The sequence below is a fragment of the Micrasema longulum genome, unplaced genomic scaffold, assembly GCF_059751315.1.
Source record: "Micrasema longulum isolate JH-2025_06_02 unplaced genomic scaffold, ASM5975131v1 h1tg000453l, whole genome shotgun sequence".
In the NCBI taxonomy this organism is placed as follows: Eukaryota; Metazoa; Arthropoda; class Insecta; order Trichoptera; family Brachycentridae; genus Micrasema; species Micrasema longulum.
In genome coordinates, this window is record NW_028277652.1 from 1,796,818 (window position 1) to 1,820,083 (window position 23,266).

Genomic DNA, 23,266 nt, shown 5'->3' on the forward strand with positions numbered 1-23,266 from the left:
CAAGGTTCTGGTTCGATTTCGCAAACAGAATTTTATCTTTTATATGCCTGGATAACGGATATTACATGAGAATTATACGACACTATTACACGAATCTACCACAAACTCTGAATTCGGCAAAAAAAAAATCAGGTTTTAGATTCCAATGTATGCAATGTATTACCCAATCATTGTAAAATCATGACCCGGTTCCAATTTAACACATTTACAAAAAAATGGACTTGGGTAAATAGAATTGAGAACATTAGTTAAAATATTTCATAAAAAAAATATTTAAAAAAAGGATATTTAATTTTCTAAAATTGTACACTAAATTCACTAGTAGGTAGTACTCATAATCCAGAGATATATATTCCCATAAATAATTAAGTAGATAACGATATTGTAATTTTGTAAGTAAACTTAGTATTATTTTATTTTATTCGGGAAACCAAAAGTTCTACGTACATATTTATAGTAAACAAAGATATATTGCATAAATTCAGAACCAATAAATTTCCATAAAGTGTATAAATTTAGTTAAGAAAAGAAAATTATATTTTAAATATATATAAATACATATAAGTTTATACATATAAACATATTATTATTATATTTCCCGAGTCAAAATCGGTCAATTTTCATGTACAGTTTTCTGTTCCATATAAAACGGGCTTTACATCCCTATTCCCTTAGGTCATTGTGCCGTCTGGTTTGGAGATAAAATGATGAAAGTCACTAATAAAAAATAAACAGAAATCTTCTACGTTGCACTACACACTGCACGGATAGAGGCCATAACCCTTGGCTATCATATTTGCGAAAGGGTGTGACCGCGCGTTTCCATTCCCTTTGTGTAGGTAACGTATTAAATTTACTGTACGGAAATTGCTCTATTTGATTTAACACAAAATGCGTTTTTCATCAATCGAACCTTAAACTTGTTTTTCGTAGTATTTTCATAACGTTAATAATAATATGTATTAATCATTGTAATACTGAAAGAAATTGCCTGTCTTAATATGATCATTTATTTCTTAATGGCCTTACCGTACATTCACGGAGACTGGACCGCTGTGCATGTGTAAACCACAATCCCACTGCGTGATGTTTGGCCCATTTCACACCACGGCAAAAATCTACACGGCATGATAAAATACAATATTATGGATCGGTATTTACTGTTTTACAATTATTTGTTTATTTAATGCCTGGCAAACGCAAAAACCAGTGCATCATGAGACTGACTAATCTCCACTCAATTTCCTTTTGCCGGATTATCATTAAAAATTATTTTGTTTAGGTTTACTATACTATTTGAATCGAGTTGTGGTCCCGTGGCTGTGTTGCGGACTCACGGATCAAAGGTCCGAGGTTCGAACCCCACTCTACCTCAACTTAATTTCCATTTTCTAATAGTCAATTATTTACAAGTCGATGAATATGATCCCCAAAATTGAAATATTTTGATCTGATGAAATATCTCTTTTTAATTTAATATATTAACCGAAGCGTTTTATTGATATTTTCATTAAAATCATTAACCATGGAGTTTTATTAAAAAAAACTAAAACATAAATATTTTATTTTTATACCAACTTTACTTCTTAACACTGTTCTATCTTTTGTTGCTTTATATTGTATTTTTCAAATTTAATGTTGTTTATATACTTATATTTTGTAAAACTTTCATGTATGTAAAAGCCTTATGGGCGTGAAAAAATAATAAAATAAAAAATAAAAATTATTAAATTTAAATAGGTACAAACGAATGTAATAATGTCAATCCACTATAATTTTACTGTACCGTTTAGATTAAGATGATATGTGTGAAATAGGCTATTCTCCGTCGGATATCATGCGGCTGTTTTGTTGATTTGAAAATTCTTGTAATAATGAACCGACTTCAGCCAATTAGTACAAATTGTATAACATAGTTAAAAAGTAATATAACGTAATTTACATATAAAGTTCTAACATACATTATTATGATGTACACATAAGCATATTATGTATATTGTATACGTTAGTACAAATAAATGAAATTTTATATATTTATAACCATATTAATTGTTTGGTTCATTGGTTACTGTTGTAATGTCAGTTGTACCCATAAACGTGTATATCCCAGCGCTTACAAAATTTACATTTACTCTGTTACATCGTATTAACATAATAATAATGAAAATAATACTAATTTATATAATATAATACATAAACACTCTTGATACAATTGATGTCTTGATGCTTCCTTCCTTTATTGTTTTTGGCATATAGGCACTTTTCGAAAGTTGGTAATGGAATTTTGAGTTAAATTTCTGGTTTTGTGAAAGAGACTGTTTCTGTTAACAAAAATATTCAGGTCTTCATTTAACAATATGACAAAGTTCCATCGTATAAATACTTGTTAATGTTAATAAATTTAATCTGATAAAAAATAGCCGCAATTTTTTAGTTACAAAAAAAATCAATCGTTCTTGAAAACTTGGATGAGATTTATTTACATATTATGTAGGTATGTATCGGATGCCAAATAATATCTTTTTATAATACCTTTTTACTTCAAATAAACACATTTTACGGCGGAGAGTCATTATTCAAATACTGGCGAGAACCATGAATGGTGCGAATTCGTATATTTGAGTTTTTTTATACATTTGGGTATGTACATTTCATAATATTTTATTCTATTAGTCTGGAAAATGCTGAAAATAATGGCGAAAACCAAAGCGTACTAGCAGCGCGCCGCGCCGCGCCGGCTCCGGATTTACGACTCGGGGATGGGGACGGGAGCGATAGCCGGACCGGCGCGCCGCGGCTCGGCGCGCCTGTTTTTGTATATTTTCCTCAAGTTCGGTGGACGCTGTGAGAATTTTTTTAATGCTTCTTAATAGACTAAAAACTAAGCGATTGAAAAAAAATGTATGTATCGATCGTCATTATGACTTTTAAAAGTATTGTAATTTTTTAATTACTCCCCCCGTGACGTAACGAGTTTTCGTCGGCGAATTGTGCTGACATTTCAAAGCAGAACCCCGTAGCTGTCGAAATACACTTAATGTTGAAAAAACACATGACAACGGTCTTACTGATTCGTTATTGTTCACATGACCTTGTGACGTTTCAAACTAGTTTTTTTTTTACTAATGTTAGTAAATATTAGTATATAACCACTTACCAACTGTTTTAATCTATCGGCTTCGAGACGTACCCGTCTCTTCGTGAAAATGATATTTCCTTAATAAATAATCAAATAACTTCTCAGTATAGCCCACTTTATAATTAAAAAAATAACCAATCGGGTAACCTCACCTCTACCCTCCCTCTTCACAACTCACTGCCAATTCTTTAATATAAGATTAAATATATTTTAATTAAGCTTAATGCATATTTAGACATGGTGGTGTTCGCATCTCTATAAATCTGCATGTGATTTATGTATTTTTGGAAATACTATATACTCGTATATAATACAGTGATGGTGAAGGTGGAGGTGTATTTTAGTATTTGCATGTTGGTGTAGTGAGTGTCCTGGCGAAGAGACGGGTACGTCTCGAAACTGGTAGACTTAAAAAGTCTGTAAGTGGTTATATACTAATATTTACTAAAATTAGTCAAAATGTTTGACCACAAAGTTAATGCTTTAAACATAAATAATAGATCATATTTTTTTTTAGTTCATTCACGAGAATCTTCACACTACAATAAAAAATGCTCTAATTTTTACCGCGTAGAAGAAAACTTTTTTATGTCCAATTTCGCCTAGCACTGAACTTTTTCGTTCTAGACCCTATGTACATAATTTAAATTTAACAAACGTCTTGTAGCTACAAAACGCCCAGACGAATGGGATTCTAGAAACTTTAATATAATTTCAATGTTTCTTAAAAATACACTATTGATATAAATGAAATACATTTCATTTTAGTTAGATTATATTGTTTTCTTTAAATAATACTTTTGCATGTAATTGAACGTGTATTTTTATCCTTATATATAAAGCCATCATTATTATCCTTTTAAAAAAAAATCCTATTAGGTCTAGTTAAATCAATAAAAAATACAATGTATACAACATTTATATGCTGGTGTGTTTAGATTATTTAGCCGAAAATACTATTTTTGCCTTGAGTAAAAAGTAAGAAAAATTTTAAATTTCAGAGCATTTTTAGGTTCGATAATATTTTGTATGTATGTTATAATATTTATACGAATATTGGATTTAACTAGAGAGATTCATTAAGACAGAATAATATTTCAGCAGCGGAGAGTCTAGTCTAATAGCTAGGCTACTTTTTATCTCCAAAATTCATTCAAAATAGCTACGAATTTCATTATGAGGGATTTTTTACAAATAAGTATTCTAACGCGCTCTCAGATTAGGGTTATCTTCCATTCGTACGCTGGAGTTTGGGTTGTTTTCTTAGGAAAGGAGTTAAACGGGTGGATAAGTTAAGGGTAAGATTACCCCTACTAAACATTACCGCGAATGCCGCAATATAAAGATTCTTTCAGTGCTTCAGGCAATTTTTAAAATATTTAATAATAAAAAAATGTGTTTTTAACATTATGTTTTGAGTTTATCCAAATATTTGTAGACATGGACTAGATTTCACCCCCGAGGGAGTTATATATATATACCGGGTGTTCTTTAAACTCCGTCACATCTGAAACCACGATGATCAGTACGGGCAAAAAGACATATTAGCATATTAAAAAAAATATTTAGAATGCAATATTAAAAAAAAAAAATATATTAAAAAAAACAAATGGTTACTTACTTCTGCAGGGGAGAAGCGAGGGGAGCGTGGCCACGTGGTTGACGGTGTATCAGACGCCCCCTCCCCTCTCTTCGCTTCTTTCTTGCAGAAGTAAACAACCATTTGTTTTTTTAAATATTCTATTTTTGTAAATTTTATTTGTTCTAAAAATTTATTTTAATGTGCCAATATGTCTTCTTGCTCATACTGATCATCGTGGTTTCGGATGTGACAGGGTTTAAAGAACACCCTGTATATATATATATATATATATATACATACATCAACTCTGTCTTGGTACAGCTACCCCAAGCAATATAAACCAGTGATGTCGTTCAAAGTAGTTATTTATTATTATTTTTTTCGTACATTTTCGAGAAACTTCGCCGTACAATTTAATGCACTAATTTTTACCGCGCGCAAGAAAACATTTTTTGTATCTAATTTTCCGTAGGGCTGAAATTACTTATTCAGCCAGATGAATATCTCACCCGCATCAATGGAAATCATTCTTTTTAAATCGCGCCCTTGCATAAATAAATACATATGAGATATAAAAAAAATAAAAATTAGATTTAAAATTTTGTATTGAATTTTAGGTATCTGGATTATTGCGCCTATAGCCCTTAAAATTTAGCTCGATTTAAATGACAGCATTCAAACTAATGTCAATAGTGATTGGAAATTACTGATCACGGATCATGTACCGATCAAATCGTTTTTATTAGTTTTTTCATGCAAACATGAAACTCTGTTTCCGAAAATTGATTTAAAAATGCAAAAACTAGCCTATTGTAGTGCGTTTAATACAATTATTCACCAAAAAATAAAACAACAATGTTTGAGTATGTCCAAATGCTTGCAGACTGGCTGGATTTGGTTCAGCCGGATGAATCTCACCCACGTGATAAAGGTTTCAGCTGTTGACAGGTCGTAAGCCCTGTCAATCCCTGGACTTCCATATTTCCCTCTCAAAAATGTTTTCGCTCTCTGTTGAAATAAATTTGAAAAATAAGACATGCTTTTTTCGTGAACATTATCAAATGAATTATTTTTTTATTCGATCAATTTACATTGATCAATTTGTCCCATCTCTAACGTTTTTGCAAAATGATGTAACCTTGTGAGAACGTCGTTAATAATTAGGTTTATTTAAGTTTTTTTTTTAGTTTTAAAGCTGATTTCATAGATATATATGTTGATTTATATGTCAAGCATTGTATTAAAAAAAAAAAACATACCAAATACGAATGATTTTTCGTGTGTCAATATAAATCACTCCTTAGACGTTACTACAAAGTTATGTCGTCACTTTTTCTGACAACTGTCATTCTAATCATGCTTTATTTTAAGGACTATAGTGTTGTTCGTCTTTCTTGTCGACGTTTTAGACAATATCAAGACGGACAACACGCGGTGTAATAACTCAGAAAAACATCAACGTATCCAAACAACCTTTACAACCTAAGATATTATAGTATTTTTCATGGTCTCTATCGGGGTGTTTTTATGAAAAATCACTGCAAAGCTGCTTTAAATTAAAGGAATAGGTGTTAACCCTTTAAAGGACACCTAGAATTATCTGGTAAATATATGTACCACCAGAATTAAGGCATTTATTTTTTAATATTTCGTATCAATAATGCGTCTTATATCACAAGAGTATCGTAATAACGTACACTGGTAGATCAGTCTTTCATTCAGCTTTTCCCAATGCAATTGGTTCATTATTTTAAAAATAACATATTTTATTAGATTTGCAAGACGTAAATGAACTCAAAATATGTTTCCTGTAATGGGTTGATTCATCTTGCAACAACAGTGCGCGGAAACAGTGAGAATTCCAACTGTTTTTTTAGATCTTAAACTGTTCAATTTAATTTTAAATACATTTTGTTAATACTGAAATTCTATCTGATAATATAGTATAACATGTAACTGCATGGATACATCGCATTATAATAATTTGATGGTCGTTTATATCTACTAGGAATATAACATGAACTGTGACAGTTGATAGCTTTATGACTTTATTGTGCTGTCATGGCAGGCAATGTCGTTAACATGAATTTATCGAAAGACTGTCAAATATTTAGTCGTACCGTAAAACATTTTTGAAAACCTGAATAAGGTCGATGTAAAAAAAAACAATTTGATCAAGATACGCTGCGATTGGTATACCAATGCAGTGCCCTATGTACCATTAGGTTCGGAAAGTGAATGATGATGATGATAATAAAAAACAATTTTTTGAATATACCTCTAAAATTTTCCTATAAAATCATACTCCCCAAAAATTGCCTATCTTTAAAATAACAAATTTTATTAATGTATTCACCTACGGGTTCCCACCGCGCCGTCCTGAAAGACCTTTCAGCGGGTGATGATCTTTCGGTTTTATTCGGCGGAACTAAGGGACGGAGGATTGACGTGGGAGGAAGCGAGCGTACTGGCTAGCGATAGGATCTCCTGGTGGCGTTTGGTGGTGTCTACATGCTCCACTGAGGAGCGGATGTGGATACAGAAGAAGAAGATTTATGATACCCTGATCATTCTAGATTTTTTGCTTTTTTAATTTATAATTCTTGAATAGAAACGTGCCAATTTCTTACAGTAACTAATATTTTGCTCCTAGATATATTTAGCCTAGATGTTGAGTACAGATTAAAAAAGGCATCTTCAAAATATTAGCCTAATATGAATGTTGAGAAAATAATGTTACCTTTTTTTACTATTTCCCTAAAAAAAATCCCAATGGATTTAGATAACTGGTAGAAAAGGGCCTTGCACAAAATATGATCTTGATGTTCTTATTGAAAAAGTAATATTAACTTTTTATCTCGGTCACCAAAAAAGTTTGTTTCGCCTGGGGGTTGAGCAAATTTTCCCGAATTTCTACTTCGCTGGAGATAAAGCGGGTTCCTTTATGCGGTTTCATCGTAATGCGCATTTCTAGCCCTTTTATTTTATTTTCCTTTATATTTTCAAAAGCTATTAGTGCCTACGGGGCAACGCCTTTTGCCTTAAGACAAGAAGTTTTCATAGTACGGCCGCGGGCCAAGACATTTTTTTTTTCAAGACATGTTTTCTTTTTAAGTGCAAAATACTATATTTTATCATCTACAGATAGTCTTTATGCCTTTTTGTCGGCTGCCAACTCGCGTTCTATATAGATAATTTATACAGCGCCTTGTGAAGTAAACACTTTTGTAAAATAAGCGAGCTTAGTTAATAATGCTCTCTACTCTCGTCTCAGTATGTAACCTAGCCAACTGAATCGCTTTCGCTTGATGATTTTTAGGCTTAATAGGTTTAAATTATTAGCTCACTGGACTTGTTTCGACTGGTTTACTAACAAGCTAATGAACTAACATACCCTATCGCCGTCGGAATCGGGAAAACTAGATTGAAGGGGACAGAAAAATTGACTATATAAATATATATCGAGGTTGCTCTGACGGCGATAAGCGACGGCTTAAAAAACGCAAATCTTTTGAAACAAAGAATTTTGAAAAAGCGGATCTGAAAACAGGCCTCAAGACGTTTGAAACGGATCCGAGTAAGTGGATGGGCGCTTTCAATGATGATACTCCAATTTAGCGAAATTTAACACAGCTATTTTGTAACGCGTAGAAACCTCAAAATATATTTTTTGTATTGAGATTGTAAAAGCAGTTTTTTTTCGATTTGTAAATTATTTTATATCACATACAACTATGTATTTCATTCAAATGCTATTTTTTGTTTTCATTATTTTATTTAAATTGAGTTTCGCTATTCTTTTGGCTACACACGAAATAACGCTCTGTGTCTCATGCGCGCCAGATATTTTTGAACAAAATTTTGCAACCGCTAAAAAAATAACCATAGAACCCAAAAGTTTGATAACTCCTGCCTTGAGAACGGCTTATGTAAAATGTTGAACAGCCTTTATAATCCACTTTGATTAATTTTCGTAGTCACATTCATTTTGCTCGTTATTTTGTGCCTTTTCTTTTTTTTAAGTTTAAATAATTGTGTAATTGGGTACAAAATAATCCTAATTTTGTGTTCTGTAGTGTAGTGGGTTGCAATTCTATATTATATGCTTGTCGACTAGGTTGGGATATTTTTAAATTGTCAAAATAAAAGATAATCGAATACGCATGACAATAATAAAGTACCAGCATCCACAAATATTATTATTTTTAACTGTAAATGTACAGTTTGACTTCATTTGATTCTTTTCGATAAACGTTTAATTTATTTTTTTTGGCAAAATTATGTATTTCATTTTTATGTTAAACAATGTAAATAAAACATCAATATTTTAATAATTAAATATTTTCCGGCCTCGCGATGTAGTTGTCAGCACTTTTGCCTGTCATGCAAGAGGTCTCGGGTTCGATTTCCGACATGTTGGATGTGAAATATTTATTTTAAACGGTGTTTTAACGCTGGAATATTTCATAGTCCATGGACTGCACCTGAAGCGTAAAATTAATAATCTTTCCTCCGTGTAACAGAAATGATCAAGATACGCTGCGGTTGATGCACCGATGCAGTATCCTATGCACAATCAGGTGTAGAAAGGGAATGAAGAATGAAGGTAACAAATAAATACAAGAGCCAAAAACAAATTGAAAAACTAAATTCATAAGAGTTTTATGTAAAACGTTGACAAGGATAGCACTCTCGATATAATACAATTTCGTAGGGGAAATTTAGGAGAAAAGATACATATAAACAAAACACTTCGTTATCTTCAGTTGGGTCATTATTCTACTAAACCTGGCGGAATAATGTTGTTCCGAGTACGAATGAGCTATTTCTGAAGTTTCTACTTGCGATTTAGGATTTTCACGAAATTGAAGAAGCTTACACAGCGTATAATTTCTTCGTCGAATAATAGAAAAAAATCAAGATCACAGTTTTTCATCGCAATACAAATACACAAAACTTTGAATACATTTTTCTTAGTTTAATATGATTGACCGTAATAAATGTGAACGGCGCGGCGTCTTGAGCAAGTAGAATTAGTTTATCTGAGAAGCGTGTTTTCATGAGATAGAAATGAGTGCCTAAATGCGGGCAGCAAAATTAACGACCCACTAAGCGCAGTAAATGCTAATAAAAAAATAACAATCGAAGCTAGACTGGCTGTGGACAGCGGAGTTTTCTGCCCGACACTTTATGTATGGAAGTAAAACATATACCCAACTTGCAGAATAAGGGTGAAAGCACAGTAGACGCGGTTGAAATGCGATTTCTGGGTGTAAAATCGATGTAGAACGGGGTAACGAATTATGAAATTAGAAGAGAGTGCAAATCTGAAACACGTGTAATTGTAAAAAAAAAATAATAATCAAATATATTATGTATTGTCATGTATAATCAATCTAATTCATTATTTTTTTTCATGACTAGGCGTATTTTTTTACTAAGTGTATTATCATGACACGGGTATTTTTCTGTTGACTACACTCAAAACGCTCTTTCTAAAAAAACAAATGGAACCGTTCATTATTTTGTGAGTATTACATGGTTTATTGTTACGTCCTTAACACCGCGTACCAATCCTGTCTTTGCTGTGGGAAATTATAAAACTAACATCGGTTTCTTTTTCTGCCAAGGATCCTAAGAACAGTGAACGAAATCTCACTAAACGGTACTGTCGAAGTATTCCTACAGCAAGGGCAATCATTCAAGAAGCATGCGGCGTTGTCACTCCCGATTCGCGATGACACACTTGCCATGTCCGCCTAGATTATGCCATAATTATACCTTTGTAAATTTAAAATTGTTTAGATTTAGTGTTACTTTATAATAAATACTCAATCATGCCAATCTGTTAGGGCTAAAGAAGGGAACATGGAAGTCTAGGAACTTACAGGGCTCATGACCTCTCATTGGCTGGTTTATGTGGCCACTTTTCACACTGTGTATCATTCACTATTCTGCCTATGTTTAAACATCCACATTTCCTAAACGTAAAATTGATTAAATTTAATAACATGTAATGCAATAGAATAACAATCCAGAAAAACAAAGTATAAATAATACATTTTTTAAATATTAATTTTACAAATTTAATTACAATAGAAAATTATACAAAAACTTAATTGAAATGATAATTAAGATATGGTTTCTATAAACTCACTCTATAATATATATAGTTAGAAGAAATAATAAAAAAACATAAAAATATAATATAAGCAAATAAAAGAATGGAAGGAAAGCAGATTAGTCAATTTTTATAAGTCTCAAACTTAAAAGATTGGTCCCTGTCGATGTGCGGCAGCTAATTGCAAACATTTTCCTTAAAAACATGGTCTTATTACATTTTTTTTACCCCTACAAGTCAGTCATTGTTTCGTTTTTATTTCATTTAGTTGGCACGAGTTTAAATGATAGAATTGCCAAGAGTAGTGGAAATTTTAAGCTGTTTTTTATCAAAAGTTAGGAGTTTTCTTTCTGAACTGTCTGGAGTCTAGACTCTAGGGCGTTATTTCAAATGCTTATGCGTTTTTAATTTTGGTATTTAAAGGATTATTCAAAACATCTTTTTTTGTAGATTATATAAAATAGATGTTTTATTAATATTCAAATTTTTTTTAAAAACATTTCTGTAAAACCTAACGATAGGTAAATATCACATACTACGAATAGCATACTGGGCAATTAGAAAAAGGTGATTGTACGTGTATGTGTATTTGGTTGATCACAAATTGACGATACTCCAGTGAGGGGTGCAATGTAAGCTTTTAAAGATTCTTTGTTTTGTTATTTCCGCGGTTTGATTGTAAAGAAAGATGAAATTTTCGCTTAGTTAGTTTTAAAAAAAATTATAGTGGACATGCGAAATTGAAGAAATAAATGATAAGTTTCGGGAAAGGGGTGGGTGCTTTTATTGTACTACGAGTACCAATTAAAACATGTGAAATAGATTTTTTAAAATTAATTGTTGAGGAGAAATATTTCTAGACATAATTTCAAAAATGAAATTGGTATTTGAATGTTAATATTTGCATGTTGGTGTAGTGAGTGTCCTGACAAAGAGACGAGTGCGTCTCGAAACGGATAGTCATAAAAATTCGAAAAGTGGTTAAATATGTCCTTAAAAATGCCTATTAGGCGTATATATAAATAAATAATAATATTTACTAACATTCATTTAAAAATATGTCTTTACAATAACGCGGCGTGCTTGGCCTTGACAATAGCGACGTCAAGACTCGTGACGATGTACTATTTAAATTTAAACGGTCACAAACAAAGTTCAAAATTAACCGAATCGTGACGTATAAGGGACGTGACGCGCAATTAACAGTTTTTGCGGGAACTTTAAATTATAAATTTGAAAATATTTTTTATGCTACTAACTAGATATAATAAAAAAAAACTAGTAATTTTTTTTTTACTCGACAGGTTTTTATAGACCCTTAAAGTTATATTTCCTTATTCTTAGAGAAAATTCTCTGAAAAATAAAATTAATTAATCATCAAATTAATATATCTGCCGTCACTTTGTTATTTAGGCGTGGCGTTATTTTTATTAACGGGGTGAAAATATTCGTTCATTTAATTTTTTAGTCATTTATTATCATTGGAGTTCTTTGTCATCATTCTTTAGTCCTTTATATCCGTTAAAACTTGTGGTGCTTTAAAAGTCCCTGTACAACTTCCTGCATCGGCACATGTCTACATGTCTACAGAATTTGGGTAAATAACATACATTTTTAAACGCCAAGATACGCTTGAATAACCTAAATAAATTTTGAAAATATTATCATGTATTTTTATGTGGTTTTATATGAAAAGTATATTTGAAGGACTTTATATACTCCGGGTCCAAGCAGATGAAGAATACAATTTGTATTCCTCATCCGCTAAACTGTGTGCAAAATAGAACCAGAACCCCAGACGAGTGTTTTCGATTCGATGGCTGCTCTCAGGTCCTTAATAAGGATATCGAGTGGATATAAGTCCGCCTTGTTGTATTGTTATTGAAGCTATCGCCTACCATTATTGAGGTCCTTGGTTCGATTCCTTACAGGGTGAATGTAAAATATTTATTTAAAAAAAATTGAACTCCAATATTTTATTGTTTTTGGACTGGCACCTAAAGAATAACACAGATCACCTCACCTACTAACTTACATGTACCGAATGATCGAACTACGCTGCATTTAGTTTACCAATGCAGTGCTCTATGCACCACTGGGTACGGAAAGTGAATAATGATTATATTATACTATGCACGTTCCTAAAATTTCTTACATACAAAACATTCAATTTTCGCTCACAACCTATAAAATATTTCAAGTGAATTATTTAAAGATTTCATTTGTCATGACCGCAAAATAATAAATAAATAATTTAATTAGTGCATTAGTAGGACGTTACAATCATAACATTCTCATATATTCATCCAATGGAAAGACATCAGAAAATTATCATGGTTTTTTTCAAGAAATAATAATTATGTGTAAGCAATGACTGTGGTGATTATTCATTCAAAATGTCACGAGTTTTGATGATGCCGCAAATGACTATCTGCGGTGAATATTTTAATCATTATTATTTTTTCAGTATAAAAAATATAAGCATGCTGATTTCTCTTTTCGTATGTTAGAGCGTTCTTTATCATTTTTTTCTTATTATAAACTAACAAAACTATTTTACCAGCTGTTTTTTCTACACAGACGTAAATTAGATAGTGCTTTTCTACCAAATTTGTTACCGACATTACTTTTGTAGCATTATCTTTTATATTATTTGCCATTTTTCTTGGAATTGTTATTCAGACGTTCTGGTCGTAATGCAAGTTCCATATGATATATCTCTTAAACTTACATAATAAAACACTTTTATGGATTTTCCAACGCGTGATAAAAGAAATATTTTAAATACTTTTTTTCCAAAAGTTACAAGATAATTCACGTTAGAAGCTTCTGAATCACTGCTTCCATTCTCTATCAATAAAATTAAAAAAACCTTCTTAATGTGATCCTAAACGAAGGTATGGAACTAGTTATTTATAGATTTTATATTTTTTTATTGAAAATGCTATTTTTACATTTATTTTCAATGGTAATTTTACAAAACTTGGATTGCGGAATTATTGAAATTCAGGATACTGACAAGTGATTCATTAACAATATTTTGAGTTTGCCCAAAAGTTTGTAGACAGGGGCTGGATTTGTGTGGGTTATAGTCCATTGATCGATGACACACACACATACGTGCAATTATTTCACCTGAAATATAGAGCGACGACCGATGAGCAAGTCATCATTTTATATTGAACAAAATTGACAGTTCGATTCCCGCCAGTTGCAAGAAAAAATCCAAGAAAGATTAATTCTCAATTAGTCTGGGTGTTGTGGTGGACTTTTTACTACCTCCTTTCACATCCTCTCTATCCCACCTGCTGACAAGCTTCTTTATAAAGGCTTAACGGGTTATTCCTTTTAAAAAAAACATCGTATTCTGCAAGACGAACAGTATTGCACATAAAACTTCCTACAAAAGAGCAACGTCTTTTAGTACATTAACTTCGTCCTTACCATGGAAACATAAAGAACAAAGAAACACGGCCTATAAAGACGTGGTAACGTCAGTCAGCTCAAGCAAGTCAGCTCAACGCGGTCACTCAGTTCCAGCATGTAGTCCAAGTGCAGTCAGTTCAACTTCTCATCGCCGTTAGTCTCGCGCTCCATAACAATACGTCGAACCATATTCAACATGCAATAAGTACACATCGTGTCTTTAGTTAATCTCCAACCGGGGTAGGAGCTCCAACCCCTAACAACTCATCAAAATCTTATAGATTAAACCCCCGGGGAGTTATTTAGATTAACACATTACAGCAGAGATGGAAAATATTTTAGAAAAGGGACCCTGGAGTTATTGGCTTTTACAGGCCTTATGACCGGTCATTGGATGATTTATGTAAATGGTCACTTTACATTTACACACTGTGTAAGATTTTCTATTTTGTCTACATTTGAACATTAGTATTTCCTCAATTCGTCCCACTCTTAATTTCACCAAATAATTGTAAAAATAAGCAGCTAGAACAATTGAAGAAATGTGGATGTTCAAACATAGGCAGAATGGTGAACCTTACACTGTGTGTAAATCTTAAGTGGCATCTTAAGCCAACCAATTAAACATTTAGTCGCCTTTCGTCTAAGTATAAACCATCTCACCACATCTTCCTTCTTTCGAAAAAAACCTATTTTTTGATTGATTGATAAATTTGGCCATCGATACCGTTAAGTCTATGCCTACGAAGATAACGTTTACAATCGCGGCCCTGCTCTATTACGCTAAGCTTTTTTTATATCTTTATCGAAACGGATTTTGTGAACAATATGTTGAAGATTGATGATATCTCTAGCCTGGATTTATTTTCAACCTATTATTGTAAGGGTTGAAATGAAAAAATGGCCTCTATCTATTTTAAAAGTTTTTAGTCTAAAAAAATTTCTACATTTTACGTGACTGTGCAAAATAAGAAATTTAAATTAGGAAGTTTAAGGTTTCAATTCATAATTTATTTTAAAGGTATAAATAAAATTACTTTGTTTTATGAACCACTTCTTTTATAGTCACAACCGACTAGTTTCGGCAACTCACGTTGCTCTCTTCAGAATGATATAATAACTAAATATCCATATGTAAAAGAAACAGTTAAGAGTGGGTGTTGATAAGAATAGAGGAGGAGGTAATTGTGTTTATGGTGGGGTAGGGGAGGGGGTAATTAACGATAATGAACTACAAAGTTAGTGCTGTATGGATGGGTGCGCGTGAATTGATTTGAGGTTAAATGAGAAAGATGGATTTTAATTGAAGTTATTTATTGGGTAGATACACACGAGTAACATCTATACAATTTTGTACATAAGGAATTTACAATAGCGAACACTGGCGAGGAGCTGGTGGACGGGCGACACGAAATGCCAAGATGAAATGTGCATATTCTTTCAAAGTACGACGTTTAATTACTTGTCCGAGCTGACGTTGCGTCGGGTTACGCGTTGCGAGCCAGAACGGTGTTCGGCCCTGCCAACTTTACGACTTGATGGTAATGATCTCCACAGGGCTGCAAACATCTAAAACATGAAAATAGTGTATTCATAATATACTTAAAATAATTTAATCCAGTCAGACCCTTTGCTCACCTCGAAGTCATATTATCTAAGAATATATTCTTCAGAGATATTTCTGTTGCTTTGAGCAAGCGATAAGGGGCTTCTGTCATCTATCTAATAAGTTTATAACAAACGTATGTATGCATAAAAACAGTCGCATTGTAAATCATTGAATTGTGAAATTCCATTAAAAATCCATATAAAATCTTTTTGATTTGGTGGCCATTTTCAACGAGTTGTAAATAACTCACTATTAGAAAATGGAAATCAAGTTGGAGTAGAGTGGGGTCCGAACCTCGGACCTCTGATCCGCGAATCTGTAATACTAGCCACGAGACCACAACCAAAACCAATTTTGCATCTTCATTTCTTTAAATTTCTTTGCTGAATAAACTGATGATTTTAACTATATAAGGCCTATTTTTAAATCAGGCGATAAATCTAATGTTAGCAATTATACGCCTATTTCAACATTATCTTGTATCCCTAAAATGTTTGAAGCTATAATTGCTAGCAAAATCACGCCCATGTTTAAGAATATACTGATCGATGAACAGCATGGATTTAGATCTGCCAGATCAACCACCTCTAACCTGGTAGATTATACCCAGGTTATTGTCAAAGCAGTCGAAAATGGTCAGCAGATTGATGTTCTTTATACAGATTTTTCTAAGGCATTTGACAAAGTAGATCATAAAATTCTCATGTATAAATTACATGCCTTGGGAATAAGAGATCCATTACTATCATTTATTAAATCGTATCTAACCAGTAGGACACAAAATGTTCGGATAAATAACTATTTATCAACCAGTATTGATGTTACATCGGGTGTACCTCAGGGTGCTCATTTGGCACCCCTGCTTTTCAATTTGTTTATTAATGATGTTGCTAAATCATTCTCTTACTCTCGTTTTTGGCTCTTCGTGGACGACAACAAAATTCTCAAAATAATTCAAACTTTACAAGACTGCTTTCTTCTTCAATCAGACATTAACTCTTTTAACCGATGGCGTAAAGTCAATAAATTAGAACTAAATATTAAAAAATGCAAAATAATGTCATTTCATAGAACAAAACAACCAATTTCCTTCGAGTACCTATTAGAAAACTCCAAAATTGATGTAGTCAAGTCCATCAGAGATTAAGGAGTTGTTTTGGACTATAAACTGACATACAACGAGCATATAGATAATACAGTAAATAAATCACTGAAATTACTTGGCTTCATTAACAGAATATCCTCTGATTTTACTAATGTCCGTACAATCAAAACTCTTTATTGCTCAACTGTTCGCCCTCTTCTTGAATATGCCTCAGTGGTCTGGTCTCCATTCTATGTCAATCGCATAAATCTCATTGAATCAGTCCAACATCGCTTGCTTCGAAAAATAGCGTGGATGCTTGGACTAGAGAGATATAATTATTCTTATGCTGAAATAGAGTCAATGTTAAATATTTCTAGTCTACAAAAACGTAGAACTAATATTGACTCCATATATATGTTCGGCATACTAAATGGTATAATCGATGATCCATCATTACTGGGACAAGTAAAATTCAATATTCCGACTCGTAGATTGAGAAACAATGAAGTACTGTTCATCGATCAGCATAGAACAAACTATGGCCTAAATTCTCCAATGACCCGCCTTTGTCGTATTGTTAACTCAAGACAGGATCTGGACTTTTTTGGTTTAAGTTTACAACGATTTAAACGAGCACTAAATAAATAGTCCAGATCTTGTCTCGATGTCCCTTATGTTTGTCAATGCTTCTTTCTTTTTTCTTTAAATGTTTTAAACTACTCTTTTATTGTAATATTTAAACCTTATAAATTGTATACATGGACAATGTCCGTTAATAAATAAATAAATTAATAAAGTATGTTTTTTCTTGAAATTGCGTAGAGACCGCCAAAGGTCACGCTGGAGCACTGACACTTGAAAATGAAATACAGTTACAAATCAAATATTTTCATTGTTTTGGATGCAAAAACGCGACAATCGGTAATCGAACAACGCCAGTAGCAATATCCGACAAAGTATAAGAAATACAGTGGCGGTAAACTAAAGACTGCAGAGAGACGAAATTTCTTAAATACCAATCTGCAATAACATGACTTGTCGAATAGCGTGTTGAGATCCGAGATATAATACATTAAAAACAACGCAAATACCGTGGCATTCATTTTGAAATAACTTTGGGCAACGATGCAACGCGGTGGACGTTAAATTTGCCATCTTTACCACCCGATTTTATTTTTAATTAACGTATGGTGACAAAAAATTCAAATGATGACGCGTATAACTGAAGAGTCTACCGCAATAATGATAAATGTCATATCAATGTATTTTTGAGGTATAATCTAGATAAGTTAATACCGTGGATGAACCATTTGTCAAAATGTTCAGTAGGGATAAAAAACCTCGATATTTCGTATAAAAAATATATAACTACAGTTTTTTTTGTGTTGTTGTTTCAGACAAGACAATTTATTTTTACTATCGTATGCGTCGGTACAAAGATAACTGTGGCAATTAAACTGGCAGTTACGCATGGTGTATTCGCGATATTGCCTATACATTTAGTTCGTCTCATCCGCTCTTTTGGATTTAGGGATAAACTGGTTGATTAACTAGAGCTGGTGCGTTTCTAATCAACACTGCCGTCATAATAAAGAAGGACGTCTACATAAAACAAAAAACGGAGAAAATAAATATTTTGTAACTCGGAGATTGAAAAATTCGCTGTGTGAAAAATAGTACAAAAATTAAGTCTATACTAATGCCACAGTATGAATTATGGTTGCCCTAACGGAATATATATCTTAATTTTAAGAAATTTTACGTTATATATTTTCAAATTAACATTTTCATCTTCATTTTAGTAAAAAGAATACAAGAAAATATGTTTTACTTCAATGAAAAGACGTTTTTAGCTAGAAACGCCCTTTTCATTTCGTAATTAAGTAAACTACTTTAATTTTTAGTGTTAATATGCCAATTGATTCTACTCAACTAAATAAAATAGATGGTACTGGCCATTTACTGTTTTTTAAACTAGTAACGCCGACCGAATAATCAATTAACTTCGAAATTACAAGCAGATCTTAAATTTAATTGAAAACGAGTAGGTTAATTCATTTCAGATGTTTTTAAAAACGGAATAGAAGAAAAAATAAGTATTTTAATCAGTCTTTAATAATTATATAATTCAGAACAGTCTTTTATATTTAGTAATCTTCAAGACTTTTTGCAATTTAGTCTCATTTATTATAAGAAAGATAATTGAAGTACCAGTAGATACGTATTTTTTTCCTGACGGCAGTACAGTCTAATCACATGTATAGGTCGATTATCTAATGCTGGTGCGTTCGCAAAACTTACACAAACACATTTTTAATGTACAGAATATTGATTTAAAAACCTTTCATATTAAATTAAAGTCAAATGTGCCATGTTATTTTTAAATCAAAAATAGCGGCAGAAAACTAGCCTATTTATTATTTAGTTCTTCGAAAATGATATTATGAATAAAAATGTACTTGTAAAAAAAAAAAATCTAATGCATTTTCTTAGCTCATTGTATTTTTTTTTCATATACATAACCCTCTAACCCACATTTCGTTAAAATATAATAAAACCTTTTTAAAATCAACAGGCTGTAGACTTTAAACGCGTTTGTGTTAGTTTTGCGATCACGCCAGCTCTAGTTAATCAACCAGTATATCCCCTGATCCAATAGAGCGGATGAGACGTACTTGATTTGCGTAAAGGCAATAATATCGCGAATACAACACGTAACTGCCACAATTATACATAGATGATATTTGCTTTTGAGAGTTTCAAACGGTTGATGCAAAACTCCAGTTTAAAGTCAAACAACTAACATAAATGATACTACAAGGTGGTAGTTTCTGTCTTCAGGCATTCATCATTATTGTCAATAATCGATGTGAATGTTAACGACGCTAAGCATTCTAGTCCTGTAGCCGTATTTTTTGAAAATGATTCATCACGAAACCGACAACGATTTGGCAAAGTTTTTATATTTGAAAAGTTACTATGTGAATAAAGAAATCAAATTATGTACTTGGTTTAAATTAAACATGTTTTGGACATTCATCATTATTGCAGTGGACCCTTCAATTTCAAAGCAAAAACTTGATTTAATTTAACGCAACACGTTAGTAAACCCGTCAATGTTTGATTCGTTGTTACCAATTTATGCGTGGGTTCATTAAAACTACTCAGAATGAGGATACAAGTTTAAAAAAACGAAGATTATCGAATAAAATTATGGATGGCATATTTTTAAAAAACTTATTGAATCCAATTATTATGTAAAGGAATATGTGATGAATTCATAATAATGACAATATCATAACATTAACAAAAGAACAACTTATTAGAGATATACATGATGTTCTTTAAACCCTGTCACATCCGAAACCACGATGATCAGTATGGGCAAGAAGACATATTAGCATATTAAAAAAAAAATTTAGAACAAAGATTTTTTTTTTAAATAAAATATTCAAAAAAGCAAATGGTTGCTTACTTCTGCAGGGGTGAAGTAATGGGAGCGCGGCGCAGGATCAGACTCCCCCCTTCCCCCTCGTCGTTTCACCCTGCAGAAGTAAACAACCATTTGCTTTTTTTTATATTTTTTTTTTTTTAAATTATTCGTTCTAAAAAAATATTTTAATGTGCCAATATGTCTTCTTGCTCATCGTGGTTTCGGATGTGACAGGGTTTAATGAACACCCTGTATATTTATGCTTTTTGAAATAATTGATTGCTCAATATCGGTTTTAAATACTTTCCTTTGTTTGTTTCACAAAAAAAATATTTTTTTTGTATATTTTGCACCACAACAGGCCAATACAGAGATAAATTTCAATACAGAATATCCAGGCTTTGGAAAAATCACATTCGATTTTTGTGTTTTCACCGGGATCAAACCCAGAACCTTCCGTCCGCGAATCGACTGTCTTATCCATTACATCACGGCGGTCGTACTTTATTTGGTTGAGCGAAAAAAAGTTGTGTGTTTTATCACAGTACAGCTAAAGTGTACCGATTTTTTTGAAATAATCATCAAAGAATACAAATTTCATTATGTGTAAATTAAAATAATTCTAATTTGTCGTTTATTTTATTTTATTTCATTGGAAAGCCAACAGACATTTATAAATTTATAAGATACAATTATACCATAAATACATACATATCATAAAGTCCAATTGGAGGTTTTCACATAATGTTGTTATTGTAAATGTTATCACATAAAAATTATACATAACATAAAATAACTAATCATACAAAACTTTTATTTTTTTCAATAAAATAAATATTTGCGTTGTTATGATTTACCCAAATATTTAATTTTGAGGGCCATTTTCAACGAGTTGTAAATAACTCACTTTTAGAAAATGGGAATCAAGTTGGGGTAGAGTAGGATTCGAACCACGGACCTTTGGTCCGCGAGTCCCAGACACTAGCCACAGGACCACAACCCGATACTAGAAATGTAAATGTAATACATATTATTCAAAAATATATATACTTTTGAATATTGGTCACACAGTTGCACATTATAATAAATAATACAACTATAGTTGACCATACAGTGTACATTTATAATTATGCCTACATACAGAACTGCACATAACCTGCATAAATCATTTGAATAAATCCGTAGCACGTGACAACAAAATAAATTATTTTAATTAAATTACAAATTTAAAAGCTTCAATTAAATTAACTTAACAATAGAATCACCATGTAAAGCGCCCTTGAGGTATTTTATTACGAAAATGGCGCCATATAAGTTATCCATAATTATTATTATTATTAATATAGGCTGCGGATTCAAGGCGCATCATCATAACTTGAATTATTTTTGTAAATTTCACTTTTAAAGGAAGTTAAAGATATGTTATTAATATCAACACAATTTAATTTCTGATTACACATATTGCAGGTTCTATTTACATATGAATTTTGAAAAGATTTAGTGGAACATTTAGAAATTTTAAAAAGAGATTAGTTTCTGGTCTGCGTTACTGGGACTCTGGGAAAATTAATAAGTGATAGAATCTTGGGGCAATATATCATGTTATTCAAAGTTTTATACATAAAAAAGGCGTCAGCCATGTTCCTGCGAGTTTGGAGAGTTTGGAGTTTAGGTAAGTTTGTAGATTGATCTGGACCTGTATTCTGAGTCAACCGTCTAAAATTGCAACACGATAAATTTTGATTGTATGAATTCAATTCGGTTAACGTATTTTTTGTATTGAGGGCTCCAAGCGGGAGATGCGAATTCTAATTGATTTCGAACATATGTAAAGTAAAGAGTTGTAAGAGTGCGCGCATGATTGAATTCTCTTCCTATACGGAAGAGGAAACCTAACATTTAATATGATTTTTTCACAATTGAGTTGACATGTTTATGATAGGAATTTAAAACGTTTGACATTTTATCCCTTATTGTTTTGTTCCGGAAAGGAGCGAAAGTCGTTAAAGTAGCACATAATATCAGGACCCAACGTTTTATGACTATACCTTATTTTAAAATTCTAAATATTCAATGACTAAATTAAAGATGAGCAAAGGACATTCTACTGTCCTTACCTTCAAGTTATTCGCTGCGTTATGAAATTGGGATGCACTTTCTCGTCTTGAGTTTTGGTCTGTATACGGGCATTACACTTAATATTTATAAATCATGCCGATTTTTATTACAAGAATCAAAACCTTTGTTTGACAGAAGCATAACCCATTGAATATTGATTATCAAGACGGTATTATAAATCTCACGTGCAGGTGTTAGATGGATTCGGCAATTAAATCGCGTCATGGATGTATGACGTTTATTATACAGGCACAAGCGTGTTGTTCCGCAGCATGAGTGCATTGTCATGGATTCTGGTACACATAAAGTCTTCGGAATCGACAAGCGGTAAAATAAAATACGGTAAAATGAAAATGGCCTTGATCAATGAGGAACTTTAGCCCTACGGGAAATTCGATACAAATAATGTTTTCTTACGGGCGGTAAAAATTAGAGCTTTTAAATTATACGGCAGTTTTTTGAAAATTTACAAAAAAAAATATTTAAAGACATGTTAATAAAAACGACTTGCTTTGAACGACGTCGCTAGTTCATATTATTACGTTTTTTAAAAAATTATTATTATGTTATCTTTGTTAAGCAACTAATTTAAGGCATGTTTTACATTTTGTAAAATGTTTCCCTCGGCACGGGACACAGTGAGGGAACATTATTCTGTATTAAAAAAAAGATTACAAACAATGTAAAATTATAAATAAATATGAATCCATCAATGAAATGAGAGTTGTGGAAGATTTTTGGTTTACTTAC

The 23,266-nt window shown here is 32.0% G+C and overlaps 1 long non-coding RNA gene across 1 annotated transcript in view; it reads left to right on the plus strand.

Moving 5' to 3' along the window:
- The window catches only part of LOC148281491 (uncharacterized), a 178,439-nt gene that overhangs the window by 24,300 nt on the left and 130,873 nt on the right, over window positions 1-23,266 (plus strand). The gene's annotated exons all lie outside the window — the stretch shown is intronic.